General features: G+C 42.3%; 2 protein-coding genes across 2 annotated transcripts in view; both read right to left on the minus strand.

Moving 5' to 3' along the window:
- Positions 1 to 21276, minus strand: part of LOC102463960 (deacylase AADAC) — a 105154-nt gene that overhangs the window by 73048 nt on the left and 10830 nt on the right. The window lies entirely within an intron of this gene.
- MED12L (mediator complex subunit 12L) overlaps positions 1691 to 21276 on the minus strand; it is a 479380-nt gene continuing 459794 nt past the window's right edge. Inside the window, exons 55-56 of the mRNA XM_075937725.2 lie at positions 4051 to 4214; positions 1691 to 3323 (exon numbers count right to left, since the gene is read on the minus strand). The gene's annotated coding sequence lies outside the window, so the exon portion shown is untranslated. The remainder of the gene's footprint in view (positions 3324 to 4050; positions 4215 to 21276) is intronic.

Below are 21276 nucleotides of genomic sequence, written 5' to 3' on the forward strand. Positions count from 1 at the left end.
GGCTGGATGCCAGCGCAGCTCTACAATGCTGGGTTGGGGAAGGAGCTCTGACTAGATCCAGGCAAGCCAGGGACAGTATCTGGCCCCTGGGCCTTAGGTTCCCCACCCTAATACTAGCGAATCAGCAGGGCCAGTCTTAACCAATTGGCAGCCCCGGGCGACCACTCGGCTTGCCCGTAGGGTTGCCAGATGGTTTTAAAAAAATACTGAACAAAACTTTGTCCAAAAAATATAAATAAATAAAATGGTCGGGGAGTACAGGGAAACCTGGGGGGAGGATTCGGGAGGTTGGGTCGAAATGTGGTTGTGGCCCACCCCTAAAACTGGCTCCGTCAGCAGCTTCTTGAAAATGGTGGCCCCGGGCTCTGCCAATCAGTTATAAAGTTAAGACTAGCTCTGCCAATCAATTATAAAATTAAGAAAAAATAGTGTCATATGGTTTCATGGGCAGTTGGTGCAGGCAGAAGTGGGGGAGGCAAACCCTTAGCCCCACCTCTAGCTCCGCCCCTTCTGCTGAGGCCCTGTCCCATCCCCGCCCTGCCCTAAGGAGGGAGACCAGTGCACTGTGTGTGCCCCCTACTACAGGGAGGGAATGTGAATGGGCAGACATGCACTCACCCTAGCCTCCCAGATCCTAGAGCACTGGGGAAGGGAGGCGGGCACACAGCACACCCTCAGCCCTGGACCACCAAGGGAGGGAGGAGGCCTTCTGGCTTCACTATCCCCGCCCTGGAGTATGGGAAGAGTGGGCACAGTAACACTCCGTTCCTAGTATGCCTACAGCAGGTGTTTTAGGGGTGGAGTGTGAGCGGGGCCAGGCTGGTGGTTTGAGAAGGCAAAGCCTTCCCCCGCTTAGGCTACTGGATGCCCACATGTAGTTTCCTTGTTTTGACACACCAGAAACACACTGCTATGGAATAGTCAGCATTTGCTAAGCAGTACTGTGCTCTTGTCACAGATCTCAACAAAGTATTAGTAAAATTGAGGAGATATCACTGCATGGGAATTGACAAATGATGAGTTGTGAATGGTGCTCCCTCCATGTGATTAGAAGTTAGGAAACTACCAAAGAGAACTCCAGTATATTCCCAATAGTAGCATGGTAACACAAAGAATCCCAACCATAGACCTTCACTTTATTTGACACTTAATATTATGTAGTTGACTGTAAATCTATTTCAAATGCTGTTCCCCAGGAGAAAGGGGTGGGGAGGAAGGGGGCAGAAGATCCTTTCTACCACATTTTCTTTACAAAGCTTAATGTAACTATATTATCACACTGTGTCAGTTACTCAGCAAGTAATATTTCATTTAACTTAAAGTAAATTATAATTTTATGCATAAAGTGGATCTTCCTCCCTTATTCCTCATCTGCAGATACATTTTAAAACAAAGTATTTTGGAGGATCTTTGGAGGTATTGGAAATGAAAGGCAAATGACTTTACCATTGAAATAAAATAAACCTTTGTGTGCTAAAAATCAAACCATCTCAAGGCCAAATCTTTCAAAAGTGACGTTAATTTGAAAAGCAAACATGTTTCATTGAGAAAATTAAAATTGTTCCTTAGCTTAGTTCCACTCTTATGTAGATCTATAATGTGCTCCTCACTATTTTTTCTATAGAGGTTATTTACATCATAATTACTCCTCATTCTAAACAAGAACATATAATAAACAACCATAGGCAAATTCCTTCGTTAGAGGTTTATAAAATTGTTGGAGACTGTACTTTTTTCTGGTCCAAAAAATAAAAAAAGTAATGAAGTAAGAGAAAGTGATGAAATGGACTCTCCTTGGCTATTGTACAGCCATTATTAAAGTTTCAGTAGCTCTTATGGTTTCATTGCCCATCTTTTCCCTTTCTTTTCCTCCACCCCGAGTTGTAGTTGATGGCTATGTGAAATAACGACTTCCACTGCATTCAGGGTCTCAACAGCTCTTACCTGATCTCCAGGTAACTTGTCATTCACTCTTCAATTCAGGCATGCAAACTCAGTTGAAAGGAAGAAACTATAAAATCCAGTGGCTCACTTATATTCAACAATCTGTTATCTGCTACCACTAATCTACTTTTTTTTGTCCTATGTCTGGGGATGTGTTAATGAGCCACTCACCTTGAACAGTCCCTTAGAATATGTGATAACTACTTGTGCTAAATAATCTGTTCCACCTTTTATTCTGCTGTATCACAGAGAACCTTTCACAGACCTGAAGAAGAACTCTGTACTGCTGGAAACATTGTCTCCCTCACCCACAGAACTTGGTCCAATAAGAGATATTACCTCACCCACCTTATCTCACTTTTACCACCATTGACACATGGGAATTTTATAAGATCTGATTTGTCTTTTCTGCCATCTGTGAAAAAATGTGTCTAAGGCCATATCTTTACTTGCTGTGCCAGAGATCGATATTCTGGTGTTTGATTTAGTGGGTCTAGGAAGGACCTACTAAATTGAACGCTAAGGGAGCTCCCAATCGGCACCAGTACACCTTGATTTGCAATGAGTAAGTGAAGCCGACAAGAGCATTTGCCCCTCTTGACCTCCCGCTCTGGAGATTGTGCCAAGCTTACAGTATGTTGACTCTGGCTATATTATTTATGTAGCTGGAGTTGCGTACCTTAAGTTGACCTTCCTGGTGTAGTACAGACCTGGCCTAAAGGAAGAAAGTAGCAGTTCACATTTTCCCTCCTCTATATTAACAGCTATTCTTCTAAGCTGTTTTAAAGGAGGAGGCTGGGATTACCCCACCAGCATAAAGGTCTGCATGATATGCTTATCAAATGGAATTTCACCTACATCATCAGGCTAGACACATGAACACAAATACCTATTCTCCCTCCCCACCAGCATTTAACAAGTTATTGGGGGATTGCCTTAACTAGTCGGAATAGTAATAGAAAAACTTAAGTGCCAAAAGAGTTCACTAGGGACTTAAGAAGTGATGAATAATTATTTCATGACTACAGCATATAGTTAATAGTGTATTGCTGTGAATAACGTAGAGTTTTAAATAAATGAAAATATCTTCATAGCACACTACAGGTGTTTCAGCATGAGCTATTTTGGACAGTTTATGGGCTCCTTAATTCAGAATCTCTTTCCTGCTAAGATTATAATGAAGAAGGCTATATCACATTTGGCACAACATCTTTAGTGAAACAGAGATGCATTTGGCATGACTGAAGAGAAATGTTTTGAATCCTCTTTAGATAAATGTGTTTTTCATAAATATGCTGCTGATTCCACAGTTTTCCACTAAGCTCTTTGGCTTCAGCTGGGTTTAATGGAAGAACACGTATGAATTTCTTCTGTGTCTTCTGTAGAAACAAGAGAGATAAAGGGACAAGATAAAGATGATGGGATTGACTTGATTCATGAACAGGCAATACTTATTCCAGAGACTCAAAGGAAAGCCATTTCTAAAACACCAAAGAAAAATCAGAAAACTATGGGGAAAGGGGCTAAAGAAAACAGCCCATAAACTACAGCCCCGCCACAGTTAAGAGACCAAAGGTTTGGACTCTTGCCTAGTTATGTCTGCTCTGCATCACTGGCAAGGGGAAGAACAGAAAACTAGGACATGGAGGTGACCCATGTCTGAAGAGGAGTAGTAAGGAGGGGCAGAGTGAGGGCACCCAGATTCAGCAATTAAAATAGGCATGGGGCACATGACCAATGTTCTCTCTAATCTTTTCCATCCATGTGCAGATTTTTTCCACCCATGTGCAGAATAAATTTTTATGTGCACCAAGGCATGTAGGAATATGCATCACCAGGTGAAATAAAAAACTTCATTGTGGGCACTCTGCTAATCAGGTGAATATATTTGAATTTCTCCTGAGCGTCGGCACAAGCACACAGCTTATGGGGAACACTGCACATGAACACATTCAGGCGGGTACATGCCCCCCCCCCCATGCCAGTCATATGCCAGAACACATTAACATAGGTTTATTTCAATAGAAAGCAGCGTATGAAGCAATTTGAACAGCTGTTTGCAGAAAGAGCAGGAAAGGCCATTCATCACATGCTACAAAAACATACCTGAAAAGCAACCATGCACTAGCTTGAGAGACCATTTGTGAAGCTGACATACTGAACTAGAAGAGTGATGATGGAGGACGTAGCTGTGGAGCAGGCTCCTCTTGGATACAGGCTGCCTATAGGATGGTTCCACATTGGATGCAGATTTCTCTTTTATATGGGTTCTGTTTTTAGCAGAGAAAGTTAATGGCGGTGTTAACTTTCAGACTGATAAATGAAACAAGACAAACAGTTGCGTTAAAAACCTAAAATTCAGCACAGGGTTAGCAAAAGGCTTGCCAAGAGTTGCAAACATTTTGGCAAGCCTGCACTAAAGTTTTAGCAAGCTCAGGGTGTTTTATGGTTTGAGGTTAGCCATACAAAACTCCATGATTTTGACTTGAAACAAGGCAAAACGTAGCAGATTTTGCTAAGTTTCCATTGGATTTTTTTTATGTATTTGCAACAAAAAACAAAGATTTGTTGATTGCAATTAACAGAAAGTTGGTATATAGTGAGGATCAAACATGCACACCAGTACATTTCCAGAAGACCGTTTCAAATCTTGAAAGACCATTTAAAGGAACAAGCAAACCGATATATAATCTACTAAAGACCCAATTTTTAGAGGGACTGAGCAGATATAGGTACCTTTGAAGTAAACTTCTGAGTTAGGCCCTAAAATGTCAAGTGAGGTTAATGTTCACAATAGATTTACTGCTGTTATATTTACCAGTAAGTCACACTGTTCCCAGCCAATGGGAGCTGCAGGAAGCAATGTGGACGGGAACACTGCTTCCTGCAGCTCCCATTGGCCAGGAACACAGCCAACAGTAGCTGCAATCACTAGTACCGGCGGAGGCACGGGTAAATATAGTGGCACTGGTTTGCTAGAAACTAACGTGGGGGAACTGGATGCGGCCTGTGGGTATAGATTTGCCCAAAAACCTCAGGGTGCAAAGATTTAGAACTTGAATGTGTCAAAGGCGAAAGATGTGCCTAGATAGAGCTCTACAGAGAATGGTAATTCTATTTCACGGGGGAGTTTGGAATTTTGAAATTTGTTTTTGTTTAAATTTAGAACAAATTCCTCCAAAAATAAAATTAATGTAGAAAAACAAGTTATTCGTTTTGAAAAGAAATTCAGCTTGGCTGGCGGACTGAGATGGAACCTTGGAGCCCTGGCTCTGGACACAGACGTTCAGGCTCCTCAATACCCTCAAGTATGCCAGGCAGTCTGAAAGGGAGCCAGGAGCTTGGAAACCCTAGGAGTGAGTGTCAGCCGAGCTGGGAACTAGCATTTCCAGGCTCTTCGCTTCCTGGTTTCCTTGTAGTTTGCTCATCCTGCTCCTTAGTGGCTTATTTAGCTGACTAATGAGGAGCCCTCTGTCACACTACTTCGTTCCAGAAGACCTCCATCAGGGTTGTACTCTCTCAGAAAACTTTTCAATGAATTGGCATTTTTCATTGGGAAATAATTCCTACCAGCACTGCATCTGGACATTACATGGACATAGTCTGCACCCAGAAGTCGTAATGTCAATGGGAGTTCTTTTTGTACAAGGAAGGCCAAACTGGCCCACAAGTTTTTGTCTACACTAGGAAATAATGTAGCCATTTTCCTTCTCTGGTGAACCCCTCTCTCCCCCGCGATGCCATTAGAGGTAGAAACTGCATTTTACATAGGGGTACATGGCATTTTAATCTCTGTGGCGTCTCAACAGAAGCTGATCTTATATCTTCTCTCATTACTTAGCTCTTTCTTTAATATTATGCACATTTGTGTCAGTTCCATATCAGATAGCGGGATTAGCAAATTCAAATGTCTCCTAATTACATAAAGGACACAGAAAACAGGCTGATTATTTCACAAGGATCATTACACCTGGAGACATGCCAAGACTAAGCAACACTACTTTATTAAGTGCAGTGGAAGTGGTGTGGTTCAGTCTCCTGCAGCACTGAAAGGGAGAAGTTGCTTTAGCTTACCACAGCAGTGGAAGCAAAATTGCCTCTTCCTATACTACAGCCAGGTGTAATGGCTCAGAGAGCAACCCAAAGTGATTCATGACTTTGGAAGGCTATAGATGGGTGGTAGAGTTTGTATTTAAACATCTTGTGGCAATTTATGGGAAAATATGTGGACCATATCATGAGACTTTTGGGGAGACCACACAAACAGTGAGTCACGGGAATGTTGGTCAGTTGCCAACTGCAGGAAAAAGGTTTCATGAAATATCCTGCTGAATGTGTTGATTTGGAGCCTAATCCAACACCCATTGAAGTAACTAGAAAGATTCCTCTTGTAGCACGATTAAGCTACGGCAAAAATCCTTGTTAAACGATAAAAGCTATACTGTTATACTTTTAAAACCTTGTAGCTAGGTGGCAATGTATCCAGATATAGAGTACTAGAGGTTTTATCCAGCATTGCCTGGATTTTTGTGGGGACTCAGCACGGGGGTGTGGGGTGCCAGAGTCAGGGCAAAGGGCAGAAAGTGGGGAGGAGGTGAAGTGGAGAAGTCAGGGCAGGGAGTGGGGGCTCAGGGCATGGAGTGGGGGATGAAGGAGTCAGGGCAGGCAGCTGGGTGGTGTGGTGGGACTGGGAGGTGTGAGTGGTGTGCCTGTGGCCATGCTAGCCACCCAGCAGCTATTCCCTGGGAGCGGTGGGGGCTGTGCTACCTGCCTGGGATCTCCCTCATATGTCTAGATTCAATAACATGGAAAGAAAAATTCAATTCTTAAAACAAAATTTTTAAACCACATAGACAAATATAAAATGTTCATGTCCTATGCATAAGTGGAAACTCTGAGTTCCCGGGAAATTTCATCCCATCTGCTTTCTGCCATGTGGAGTAATTTTACAGTTGTTTCCATAGACTAATTGCTTTTTGTCTGCAAAAGGAAGATGATTCAGGATTTTTGTTTCCTAATCAGGTTTTATTTTAAAGGTAAGTATGAAACCAATGTTAACACAAAAAACTGCAAAGTATTTTACTGGCAACCACTTTCAGAAACCAATTAACTATTAACCACAAAGACCATGTTAAATTACTTGAATCTGATTTCCCCTCACATCTTGGCTCTTCTTTGTGTGACTGGAGAGGGAAAACAAGAAACTGGAACTTAAGCATCTGAACTCTTCCTGCTCTTTCTTTGAAAGGAGCTCAAGCACAAGGCCTCAGATAAATCCAATTTTTTTTTGCAAGTCCCCGGGTGGAGCCTTAGATGAACAAAATGGGCCTTAAGAGACAACTTAGAGGAAAACATGAAAAGTAAGGAAAGTAATAAAAAAGCAGAACTGACAGTGACATAAGCCTTTTAAAATAGAGCACATTAATGAGGACAACAGATGTCTCATGTGCAAGAACACCATAGACTCAGATTCAAAACATATATCAGCCTACATTCTGCCATAATTTAAATATGCCTCAGTGCCACTAAAATTATAAATCAAATAGTTAGCGTGTGCATTTGATTAGGAAAAAACTGTCCCGTTAGCTACAGTTCAGCTAAAAAGCTGCATGCCAGGCAAAAACATTTCAAAATGTTTTTAAAGTGACAGGAACTTATACTACTAGTTATGACCTGGCCTACATGCCACCATTCTTTCACTAATGAGGTTTAAACATGGTTGCTAGCAGTTTTCTTACTGGGCATGGCCTCTTTGAATACAAGAATACTCCCTAAGTCCTCGTAATGCCATCGGGAAGCACAATATCCGTAGTTGCCTCAATTCAGTAGCTAATTTGCTACAGCATTGGTAGATCAGCTAGTAGGCTGCTATCATAGAGGGGCATACTGCTATCAAAATTATTCTGTTTCCCTTGGGTCAGTAGGCTTTGCTATGAATGGGAGATTACTGATGGATTTGCATGGTTGGAGTTCCCAGATTTTATTGAGACTATTGATGGGACTGGTGTGCCTATTCCCTCTTCCACTCCCAGTGGGCCTCAGCTCATCAACAGAAAGAGTTTTTTCCCACTGGTGCTGCAAGGCCATTTTGATCACTATGGAAGGTTCACCAATATTTATGGGGTCTGATCTGGAAAGGGCCATGCCACCAGGATCTTTAGAAACTCTAGCCTGTTTTGCAATGAGAAACGGACTTCTGTTCTGAGGAATACTATGAATGTTAATGGTAGTTGGGTTCCTCCTCTTGCCTGGGAGAGCCAGATTAGCCTATGGTTCCTTTATGAATTAAACTTTGTACTGGCCAATTGGATAGAGAAAGGACCTGTTTACCTGTATCCTGAACAGCTGCCAAAGTACTGTGAAATGTGCATTTGGAGGGCTGAAGGACGTGCCTGATCAGGCTGCAGGCCAATGGGCTCCTATAGTGATGGAGCAAGACAGGTTCTGCTGCTGCCTCTTGGTCAGACACTGTCCGCCATGAATGGCTAAGTTGCAGCAGGCAGAGCCTGTTCTGTGACTCCCATGAAGCAGGGGAGTGCAGCAAAATAAACAAATAAAAGTTTGGAAGTTTCTGACATAGGGCATAAAAATAAGAAAGGGAATAGATGGTGAAAAGTGAAGCCTTCAGGGAGGGGTGGGCAATAAACCAGAGCTGATTCACCAGTGTTAGCTGGCCTTTGGTGCTTTATTTACCTGCATCTCTACAGGTACAGCCACTTGTTAGCTGGCCTTCGGTGCTTTATTTACCTGCGTTTCTACAGGTACAGCCACTTGAAGCTCCCATTGGCTGCAGATTGACATTCACGGCCAATAGGAGCTGTGGAAAGTGGCGCAGACCTGGACACTGCTTCCCACAGTTCCCATTGGCTGGGCATAGTGATCTATGGCCAATAGGTGCTTCAAGCAGCCATATCTGTGGAGGTGCAGGTAAATAAAGCACCTGCAGCCTGCCAACAGCTAACTCTAGTGAACAGCGTTCAGCCCGCAGACTGGTTATTGCTGACCGCTGCCTTAGGGCTAAGAAAGCTAGACATGTAGGTTAAAAAAGATTTAAAAACATGTACACAAAAAGTCACATACTTGGGTTGCTGGCATGAGCCATCACACATGCTGAAACACCCCACACTGCTATTTTAGTGTGCTAGCCTCCAGCAGATCTACTGAGAGTCTGTCTTCCAGGGCTGAGAAGCATGCTACCATCACTATGTACCTCAATATCTTGCAAGAGAGGGCCCCAAATGCACTGATTAAATGAGTACAGGAAAGAGCCTGATCTTAACTCCTATGACAGCCTATGAAAAGCATTAGGAATCTGCTTGATAGGGACTTTAGGATTTTTTTTTTAAATCCACACTTTCCTTGATAAGTGAGTCATTTCCCACTCCTTATTAAATGTGTTGTCAAAGTTGGTTAAACCACTAGAATAATGATGATTATAATTTTGGTTTTATTTGATTTTCCTACACCTCGTCCCTGGCTAACAAATTAAGACTAAAGTAGACCCTTCAGGAAATTAGTTCAGACATACAACAATTGATACAGTAAAACCTGCAGATGCTGTTTAAGGATTGAATTTATTGCTTGGAATTAAAGGTCAGAAACCAAAAATGAATAGTACTTAAGTACAGAACCAAAATCTTTAAGCAGAAAACAAACATAAAGATGTCTCCCCAACTAAGACCAATGGAGAAATTCAGAGGCTTTGGAAGGCAGATCCCATTTGAATAAGAAATTAGTGACATGGAGTCAGGTTAATGCTTTGTGAATACTTCTGTAAAGGAATGGATTGCACCCAGTCCTATTCCCCAGTACAGCAGAAGGAGTATATGGCCTCAAACAGGCATTTACATAAATGACAACTAGATTCTCTAGCTCTCTGCCCAAGACACAGTTATCTCTCTGCTTCTGTTTATTTTCAGGGTCACATTACAACTGCTTCTGCTCATTCACACAGCATGGAACAAAATTCTAGACCCAGTATTTGGAATTTACTCTTTACATTCTCCCCTAACATAGGCTTCCTCAACCCCCTTCTTTTACTATCCACTACTTGTACTTTGCACTACAAAAAACCCCCAGTTGCTTCTATTAGACTATGTCTATACAGCAGCATTAATATGAAATAACTGAGGTTATTCCGAAATAACATAGTCAGCGTCTACACTACAAGCAGTTATTTTGACATAATGTTGAAATAATGTCAAGCTGGAGGACTTCTTACTCCGACTCCTGTAACCCTCATTGTATGAGGAGTAAGGGAAGTCAGAGGAAGAGTGCTCTCTCTCAGACTTCCCGTTGTGTAGACAGCACCAAGAGCCGAAATAAGCTATTTCGAATTAAGCTATGTAGTTGACGTAGCTCCAGTTGCATGGCTTATTTTGGCTTTAGTCCTGCTGTGTAAACTTGCCCTTATTGAACACAAACAAGACTGCTTTTAACTCATCCATTTTTTTTCTGAATGAGGTCTATGATTGTCTTGCACCCAAGACGCTGCTAGTAGACCATTAGCACTTTTATGCGTAACACCATAAATATTTGGGGCCTAACTATGCCTCGCCTCCATTAGAGCACCAAGGAAGGTTCAGTGAGTTCCCTCTATGCTTCTAGTGAACCAGTGCAGGAGGTAGTCAGTCTAGCTAGCTGCCTGGATGAGGGGAGATGGGTTCTGGCAGGATGTGCCTGCAGTAGTAGTGGTCAATATAACTCCTGTAGGAGTCCTACCAGAGTTATGTGAAATCCTAATACATTTGTCACACAGCAGGAGAATAGCAGAGGATACTCATACATGGGTGACAATTCCACGGCCTACAATACTTGTCTTAGTGCTTTTGGAGACATTGTGTGTTACATACTGCTTCCAGGCAACAGGGAGTAATAAGGTAAAGCTCTCCTTCTCTTAGCAATGCAGCTCTACATCTGCAGGGGCATAATTAAGCCCCTAGGCGTGGGGTGTCCAACTAGTTATGAAGCAGTAGTCAGTATTGTGGTTACTGCTATAGAGAACTAGCCACACTCAACTGGTCAGATAGCCACATGTGGCTAGTGACTTACATGTTGGACACCATGGTTCTAAGCATATAAAACTCCCCATGAACACACACACATACACAAAGTGCTTGCTTAAAATACTTTAGTCATGTCAGTGCATAAAATAACCCGCTACACTAAAAAAGAAAAATAATGTGTACCTGATGGAGAAAGGTCAGTGCTCCTGTAATTTTCTTCAGAATCTTTTCAGCTTATTCATACAAAGTGAGCAGATATAATAAGGAAGCCACTGAGATCTAATAGATTTGGAACTGCACAGTGCTTTTTTTGTTTTAGAATAGTAACTTTTCACAGTAGAATCAGACTTAAAGAGAAACACATAGAAACAGACGTGCTGTACAAAAGCACTAACTGAAATCCAGGAAAGAAAACATTAATCTTGGGTATGTGGGCATTCATCACTCATTCTTCCGTAATAAACGTACAAGACAACTCACTGAGCTGACAAATTCTTGTTGAGGCAGTGCCCAGCAGCTGGATGGCAAAAGCCATAAGGATAGACTCCACTCTATTGTAATTCCATTGAACACAATGGATTAGAATGTTTGTGTATGGCTCAATGTCTCAGATAAGACACAGTGCAGTCACTGACCTTGGCCACCTTTTATTACATTTAATGTAATATTTTTGAACATGTCTGCTCTAAATTCAATGTTTTCCTCTTTAGTATATAAGCATGCTCAGTAAACAGCAGAGTGGGTCTGAAAGTCATTAGTCAATGGTGTTACATTGGGGATAAATGTGGTTCAATGGGCTTTTCCAGACCTGGCCATCCTTTACCTGGCCTCCAGACAATCTCTCCCACGAGCCATCTGCATAGACCCTGAATGACTGAATGGTTCAGCAAGATCAGCACTTTCTTCTGCCAAAGTTTCATAAGAAATCAGAAACAAGAACTGGATTTTGGTCTGCCACCAAAGCCAGGAAAACAACTCTCTGTCTCTGGAAATGAGCTAATGTGCTAGTAATGTCATTCAGCCTCCCTGATCTGTGCCTGGGCTTGAAATAAATGCTATTTAATAAACTGCAGCTGAAAATGCAAAGTGTTCTCATAACTACACTGGATTATGCCAGGTAGCTGTGAGCAATTTTAGTACAACCTGGTTGTGTGGATGGAAAAAGAACCTTCTCCTTTTAATATACTTCCAAAGACTCAGAAGAAAGTGCTCATGTACTATAACAAAATACAGGACTACATAGCACTTTAAAGACTAATAAGATGGTTTATTAGATGATGAGCTTTCGTGGGCCAGACCCACTTCCTCAGATCAAATAGTGGAAGAAAATAGTCACAACCATATATACCAAAGGATACAATTAAAAAAAAGAACACATATGAAAAGGACAAATCAAATTTCAGAACAGAAGGGAGATGCGGGGGGGGGGGGCGGGAAATGTCTGTGAGCTAATGGTATTAGAGGTGGTAATTGGGGAAGCTATCTTTGTAATGGGTAAGATAACTGGGGTCTTTGTTGAGACCCATGCGTAGTGTGTCGAATTTTAGCATGAATGACAGTTCAGAGGATTTCTATCACTATTCTATCACTATTCCTCATGTACTATATTTTCTTCCACATCAGCATGCTCTTCCAAGAGCACAAAAGGAAGCAACTATGTATTTGAAGATCCCTAGGAACATCACTGTTAGTGGATACAAGCTTAAATCTATTTCCCCAATGTTTAAAGGACAACTGTGTACAAAAGTATTATGTAAGCATTTGCTCTGCCTGGTCAATGTTAGTCCATCAATGATTTCTCAGTCACATGACTGACCTCTGCAAAGGTGATTTAAGGTGGTTACCCTCACCCCATGGTTTGAACAGACAGAAATTGCAAAGAAAGAGAACTTTAATCTGCGTAGGACAATGACTAGCCTGACCTACCTCTTCATTTTACATTGCACCTTGATATCAAGAAGTAACTTTCCCCTAATCAGGGTTCAAAGCTGACCTTTGTTCTAGAGTTGCTTAATATTTTGAGCTAAATTCTGATGCTATCCACTGGTGTACAGGCAGTCCCCGAGTTACGCGGATCCGACTTATGTCGGATCCGCAGTTATGAACGGGGCCCTTTCTCTCCCTGGTCTCCAGCAGACCAGGGAGAAGAAGCAAAGCCGTGGAGCACGCGGCCAGCGGACAGCCCAGACGCGTCTGGGCTGTCCGCTGACCGCGTGCTCCACGGCTTTTCTCTGCTTTGCTCCCCGTCCCCCTGGTCTGCAGACAGCCCAGACGCATCTGGGCTGTCCGCTGCCCGCGTGTTCCACCGCTTTGCTCCCCGTCCCCCTGGTCTGCAGACCAGGGGGACGGGGAGCAAAGCAGAACAAAGCCACGGAGCCCGAGGGCAGCAGGACAGCCACGGCGTCCTTTGCTCTGGACACCTGTGGTACAGCAGCTGGGGCGCTGCCGGTTGGTCCCGTAGCGCCGCTCTGGGCGCTATGGGACCAACCCGGCAGCACCCCAGCTGCTCTGCCCCAGGCGTCCTGATTCAGCCACTGCTGGTCAGTTTCAGCAGCGGCTGAATCAGGACGCCTGGGGCAGAGCAGCTTGGGTGCTGCTGGGTTGGTCCAGTAGCGCCGAGGAGCGGCGGCGCTACTGGACTAACCCAGCAGCACCCCAGCTGCTCTGCCCCAGGCGTCCCCAAGTCAGCCGCTGCTGAAACTGACCAGTGGCTGACTACAGGAAGCCTCTGCCCCGGGTTTCCTGGAATCAGCTGCTGATCAATTTCAGCAGCAGCTGACTTGGGGATGCCTGGGGTTCTTAAGTTGAATCTGTATGTAAGTCAGAACTGGCGTCCAGATTCAGCCGCTGTTGAAACTGATCAGTTTCAGCAGCGGCTGAATCTGGACACCAGTTCCGACTTACATACAGATTCAACTTAAGAACAAACCTACAGTCCCTATCTTGTACGTAACCTGGGGACTGCCTGTATATCAAAAGCACCTTCACCAATTTACTGATGCACATAATATTTCACACACAACACCACATTTCTGAACCTCATAAATGGTCCACTTCAGTTGGCTCTAATCAGGGTCAAAGGCTGTGTGATCAGTTCCCATTTTATCTGAACTGCTTTGCCCACAGTTAATATTTGTGAGTCCATTGAAGCATTAGGGCTTGGATATCTAAATGCCATAAGTGATCCTTTGAAAACTCCAAATAAGAGCCAAACAATTCTATTCCAAATGGACTACAATTATGTTAGAAGCTTAGGGATATTTTCATTCATATCAGCAATTTCTCCTGTTGTTCTGCACACAAAACTCTCATTAAGTTGATAGGTTTTCTGTACCAGGACCAAGGGGAGAACGTACCCTGTAATTTTGTTTAAATTAATTTTGTGCTGTAGTTAAACTGAAACAAGATCAATTTTCCATCATAAATTCAAGATGTTTGCTAACATGTGTCTTGTATGTCTCTTTACTTAGGGAATTTCCTGAATAGGGTAAGTATACAGTGGCAAACTGAATTGGTCTAAGGATTATTTTGGCCTACTCTCCAGGTGCCCTATTAAAGTGGCAGGCATAACATAAGAGGATGCAGTTAAAAGTAAAATTCTTTTGATACTCCCCATTTATAGAACCTTAAAATTGGTCACAGTACTGGCTTTGAATCAATAAATGTAGGGTTTTAATGGAATACAAAATGCTTTTAGCTGCTTGGGGTCTTTCAACTATTTTGTTTTGATTTCAACATCAAAGTTTTAATATTTCAGTCAAGCTGTGAATGTATGGTTTTGCATTTTCATTCCCAGTTGTCTTTAGACCTGATCTGAAAAGGAGTCTTACCTTTGAGTCTGACCCAGATAGGTGTGTATATACATATTTAAGCTACCTTGCTTGTGCATGGGTCTGAATTAATTCAAATGTGTAAATTAAGTTAGGAGAAACACTGTTCCACATCCTTACTATTTACTTGTTAATAGTAAAATGATGTCACTCTTAAGGTGATTATTACAGTTTTACCTTTATATCATCTCTTGGATAATTCCAAATGCCTTCAGCAAATAATTTAAAAATAAATTTCACACACATAGAAGCCAGTCCATATGCCTTATATATCGTCCTCAATCCCAAAGTCCTTACTTACATGAGAGATCCCATAAAAGTCATTGCAATTATTCACATGAATGGGGGCTGCAGACGTAGGCCCATACTAATGAACTGTATTTAACTGCAGTAATTGCTCTGACTTCTTTTTAGACCACTTTATCATCTCTGGCCATTGTGCACTAAGGAATCACTTCATTTCCCTTGTCTATTTTCCAGCCTACCATAAATAATTAGCTTTTGTTACGCTGTCAACAGTATATCACAGCATTAGTTGTCACAGCTGTGACAATATTAAGCATGTCATTTTATGGGAGACACCCTGCATATACCCAACCAGTGAGAAAGATGCTGTAGTCAGCATCAGTTGAAATAACAGTAAGAAACAAGAAACACTTCATTACCTTTTTTCCCTCCTTTATGGATTCAACAAGAATTTTGAAAGCTTTATACATAACTGAATGAAAAAGAAAAAAACAAACTAGGAAGACGAATTAGAAAAAAGCGTTAAGAGAAATTAACTATAATATTCAAAACCGACTTCCTAGACCTGATCACAATTCTATTTATCCAATGTATTAAACCTGTTGGAGACTCAAAAAAATTGCAAACAAACTACTGGAACATATTTAAACACTTTGACAAACTTCTGAATGGATTTTAAGATAACCTTTGTTTCTCCTCACCCTGTATTCTGCATACCAAAGACCAGCCGCTTCCTATCTCCCTCCAGGCACAATCAGAAACCAATATTTCCCACCATTCTGAATCCTCTGCCCCATTTCCACCACAACATTTTTTTATTCTGCTTCCCCTGCAACACTCAGTCTGTGTCTAGACTGGCCAGTTTTTCCAGAAAATCAGCCGCTTCTCCAGAAAATCTTGCCAGCTGTCTACACTGGGTGCTTGAATTTCCACAAAAGCACTGACGATCTCATGTAAGATTGTCAGTATTCTTGCAGAAATACTATGCTGCTCCCATCAGGCAAAAGTCCTTTTGCGCAAATGTATTTGTGCAAGAGGGCCAGTGTAGACAACTAAAAACTGTTTTGTGCAAAAAAGCCCCGATGGCGAAAGTGGCGATCGGGGCTTTCTTGTGCAAAACCACGTCTAGATTGGCACAGACGCTTTTCCGCAAAAAGTGCTTTTGCAGTAAAGTGTCCGTGCCAATCTAGACACTCTGTTCCGAAAATGCTTTTAACGGAAAACTTTTCTGTTAAAAGCATTTCCGGAAAATCATGCCAGTCTAGATGTAGTCTCAGTGCTCAAGTCAAGCAAATTCTTCATGTTATTACAGGGAGACAGATTAATCAATTTGTGGCCAATGCTGATGCATATGAATGGGTAAGAATATGTAAATCTACAATTTTAGAGAGAGGAGACCTAGCAGTCACACACACTAATGGTGGGTGAAACTGCTGCTTGGAGAAGCAAGCTCCCTAGCTTTTGGCCCCAGCCATACTCCATTGCTCCCACTTTGCCCAGACCCTGCCCCTTCTCGCTGTCTCCCTCCTCTCTTCCCTTCCCCTCCCTGCTAACCCCTTTCAGCGAAAACCCTGACCCCAAATGCATGACAAGGTCAGGCTATAGGGGTAGATTAGAAGGGGAGAGAGGCAGCTCTAAATAGCAGAAACAGCCCTGGTTAATTAAGAGAGGGTCACCTAGGGTAGCAAGGAGCAGCTGACCAGAAGTAACCATGGGTAGAGCGGGAACAGCAAAGACAGGGCTGCTAGAAATCAATCAGGGCCAGCTGATCTCATTTCAAGTTGCCACAGAGCCTTTTAAAAAGCCTTCCCTGCTGGGGGAAGGTATGGAGGTAGGTTGGAGTGAGGCGGAGAGGACTAGAACAGATCAGAAGAGAATCAGGAAAGCTGAGAAAGTGAAAGAGGCATTGCCAGAGACAGCGGGGGAGAGAGGAGGAGCTCTGACAAGAGTGTTTGGGCTCCCTTCCCCAAGTAGCCTGAGAGTTCAGCTGACGGCTGGGGAGGACTATTTTCCCAGTCCTGGCAGAGCACCAACACCCTTCTAGCTGAGAGACAGAAGACCAGACCTGGCAAGGGCAAGTGGGCCTGTGCTGTAGTACCTAAACGATCTGCAAGATTGTGAACTGAATGGGGGCCTGGAGCCCAGGACTGGGACTGACCTTGCCACATGAGCAAATGACATTGGGAAAAAAAAAGACTTTTATCGATAAAGAAAATGGAGCATGTTTTCTACTCCTTTACCAATTAATGTCTCTTTTAGCAGTTTCAATGCTATGATAATAGGTATGGGAAGCTGGAAGGCTTTTCACTTAAAAATGATTAGCTCTCATCCAGAAGACGACTCACCAGGCTGCAACAGCTTGCTGTGGGAGACAGAGCTAGAAAGTTATGAGAAACTGGACACTAAGACCCAGGGATGGCAATGCCTTCCCTTGTCTCTTATGTCTACCTTCTATGGCCACACAAAAAGTTACCTGTTGTATCAGTAAGCATATAGTTCTAGACATTTCACCTTTTTTCAGGAGTACTGAAGTTCTTCTCAGAAAGAGGCCATGTCCTCTGGTACAGATTGGCTGGAGAGGTTGGAGTTCATGCAAGAATTGTCCTTTACATCTCCTTGATCATGAGCCAGTTGTATCAGTTCAGTCCAAAACTTAGTGCTACAATAGCAGCTGGGGATCAGTGAGATGCAGGGAAACCCTGATAATGTCTATTTTACTCCACTTAATGCCACAGAAGCAGGAATGGCATGTGAGCCTCTAAACTAGTTTTCCGCCCTTGGGTCTAACATGATCCTATCATAGCTTTATCACCCTTGCAAGCCACAAGGCAAAGACCCAAGAACTTGAGCTGCAATCTTTAAGATCTGTAGTTTGCTTTTTTTTTTTCTGGTAACAGAGAACAATGGGCATTGCATCACCTGGCTCAGTTTGCTATCATATTCAGCACATTTCCCCACTGAGAGAAACGGAGTGGCCATTGTAAATCAGAGCAAAATGCCGTTAAACTTTTAACTGTTCATAATAAGCATACCAAGAAACACTCACATTCTGGTGTGCATTTAGTAGACATTTGTTTTGTTTTATTTTTGTCTTTGTTTGGTAGAGCTTGAGAGATTCTTGGGATTCAAAGTGCATTGTTACAATTAGCATTCATTAATCCATTTGAAATTAAAATCATTAAGGCAGAGACATAAAGGAAATAAAGGAAACTGAATTAAAGCTACCAAAATATTCTTCATCCACTCTTTGTTCCTATGGATATTATAATATATTTTGGACATGCTCTCATTTTCATTGGTGGTTCACCAGTTCCCCCTTTAGCATCATTCTCACCCTGCCACATCTGATATTGTGCTTCACAAAGATTCCAAAGCACAGTTTTAAATGCCGTGGCATTTCTTCTCTTACTGCTAATAACTTTTACTGTAACTTTATTTGCTGTATTTCTGATGTAAATAATTTTCAGCAATAAGAGTGAGGGACACTGAATTTCATGAAACGTTGCTAACTTTGGGACTGAGGCCATGTCCACGCTACAGAATTATGTTGACCTAATTAACATTGGCATATAGCCACCATAGTTATTAAACTGCTTGTGTACACGCATGCTTGGCTCCTTGTGTCAGCTGTGCATGTCATCACCAGGGAAACTTGCATTGTCAGTGTGGAGCATTGTGGGATAGCTCCTGGAAGCCAGTAAAGGTCAACTTAAGCAGAACAATGTCTACCCTGAGGCTGATGGACCCAGTTACATTAACTGGTAACTCTATGGTACTTGGAGTGGTGTGTTAATAAATTGGCCTAGTGAGGCATTTATGTCAGCAGTGAATATATTTCCACAGCTAGGTTGAGGCAAGGCAGCTTACATTGACCTAACTATAGTGTAGACCAGGCCTAAAGAGATCAACAGTCCTGAGACTTTTCTCCTCCCTTATACCCCTGAGGCCAGAAAGGAAGGCGTACTTCTTGTAGGTGGACATGACCCAGGCCATTATTGGGCTGCAGACAGGTTAGCATAAAATGCTGGGGTGTTTGGGCAGGACCAAGTAGAGTAAGAAACCTCATACTTTTGTTTAAAAAGTTACTGTGTGCACATCACACTAATCACATGAGGTCTGGTTTGAGGATTTTTATACCCAGCAGTTGTTGGCATATGGTATGAAATATTACAAGGTCACTAGGCTGAGGCTTTGTCCTCCAGACCTCCTCCTCCAAGAAATATTTTTCTACTTCTGGCTGTCAGTCACTCTCCTCTTCTCTCTGCTCCTGTCTGTATTTCTCCATTTCCTTTCTCTGCAGCCTGCAGCACATACACACTTTGCCAAGCCCTCTTTTTCTTTTAAACTCAGACTTTAAGGTCAGAAGGGATCATTGTGATCATCTAATCTGGCCTGCACATTGCAGGCACAGAACCATCCCACTTGAAATAGACCCCTAACCTCTGGCTGAGTTACTGAAGTCCTCAGATCATGATTTAGAGACTTTAAAACTTGTATAACGCATTGGCTTGTGTAGATGTACTGTAAATATTGCCTTCTACCCCTCTCCAAGCTCATACCTACTTTTATCCATGGGAATGGGCCCAGTGACTTCAAAGAGACTGCTTGTGTGTGTAAAGTTAGGTATTACCTTGTAAATTGGGACCTTATTTCCAGACATGCTCAATATTTATTGGTTAGTGACTGGCTGTTCAAGTAGCTCATCAATTTAGGGTTTAATAGCAATTCTGTTCCCAAAACACATTATGAAATTAAGTGATGACCTTGTTCCCTGTATATTCACAGAGCCACATATCATCACTGAAGTCCTCAGATCATGATTTAGAGACTTTAAAACTTGTGTAACACATTGGCTTGTGTAGATGTACTGTAAATATTGCCTTCTACCCCTCTCCAAGCTCATACCTACTTTTATCCATGGGAATGGGCCCAGTGACTTCAAAGAGACTGCTTGTGTGTGTAAAGTTAGGTATTACCTTGTAAATTGGGACCTTATTTCCAGACATGCTCAATATTTATTGGTTAGTGACTAGCTGTTCAAGTAGCTCATCAATTTAGAGTTTAATAGCAATTCTGTTCTCAAAACACATTATGAAATTAAGTGATGACCTTGTTCCCTGTATATTCACAGAGCCACATATCATCACTGATGCTTATAACAGTGTTTTGATGCTTATAACAGTGCTGCCTTAGTTCTGCCTCTGTCTCAGTCCATAAATTACACAGGGACCCTTTTGCTGGTTCAATACCTTGTGCAATTATTTATAATTTCACCCCACCACCTTGATAGCATACCTCAGACCTTTCCTAAGCAGAGGAGAGAGAGTGAGCAAGTGAGCAATCAATCTCTCTCACTAACCTTTTCCACCCTCCTCCAAGCTCTTCCTTTCTGTACCTATTTGTTGGGGTCTTGACTAATGGCTTAACTGGCCTTTCTGCCCCACCCTGCCCACAAATTTGGCATAACCTTGCATAGTCTGTTTGGGGCTACTGTGAAGAGTGCTGACTCAGGCCTTTGTACCTAGCACTCTGTCACACTGCTATACCCCCTTTCATTACGGCCAGCTCGGTGGTTGATTTTCTTGATTCCTCTCCACGCTGAATCTTGAAACAGACATTCCATCAAGTGCCCATGCTGACACTTTTGAATCCACAGGAATTTAGTTTGCAACACATTTCATGCTTTAGTCTCAGGACTTTCAATGGTAATAATGCACCTGTAATATCTATGGATGTCAGCTCCCCTTAAAAGGTGAGAAAGCTATTTTATGCATTCTTCCAGGCCCAAGAGTGATAAATGGTCATCTTTGTTTAATAGTAAGCAAATTACCTTCCCATTTCCAAATATGACACTGCACCACATATTCTTTATAGTGATATTATGGTGATATGTATAGGGCATGGTTATGATGCATTTTATACTAGATAAGTCATGTGAGGTGTTATTGAAAAGGTTATGATTTGCTGAATATGATTATCCTACTTGTACACAGGTATCATTTTTGTGTCTAAAGTTATAAATATCGACTATGGATCTGTGCTTCAAATGTAGTTATACCTAGGTAATGCCCACTAGACAAGATACTTTTTAATTTTAGCAAACAGACGAAAGCAGATTACCTAGAGAATGAACAAAAAAATGCAAACTAAGCTTAACATACTAAATAGATTTGGGTATGGATAGAAGATTCTCACCCTAGCTGAGGGTACAGGCAGATTTTGTAGATTCTTAAGGCAAAAACTACACATGC

Source organism: Pelodiscus sinensis, chromosome 10 (genome assembly GCF_052426305.1).
Source record: "Pelodiscus sinensis isolate ZL-2025 chromosome 10, ASM5242630v1, whole genome shotgun sequence".
Taxonomy (NCBI): Eukaryota; Metazoa; Chordata; order Testudines; family Trionychidae; genus Pelodiscus; species Pelodiscus sinensis.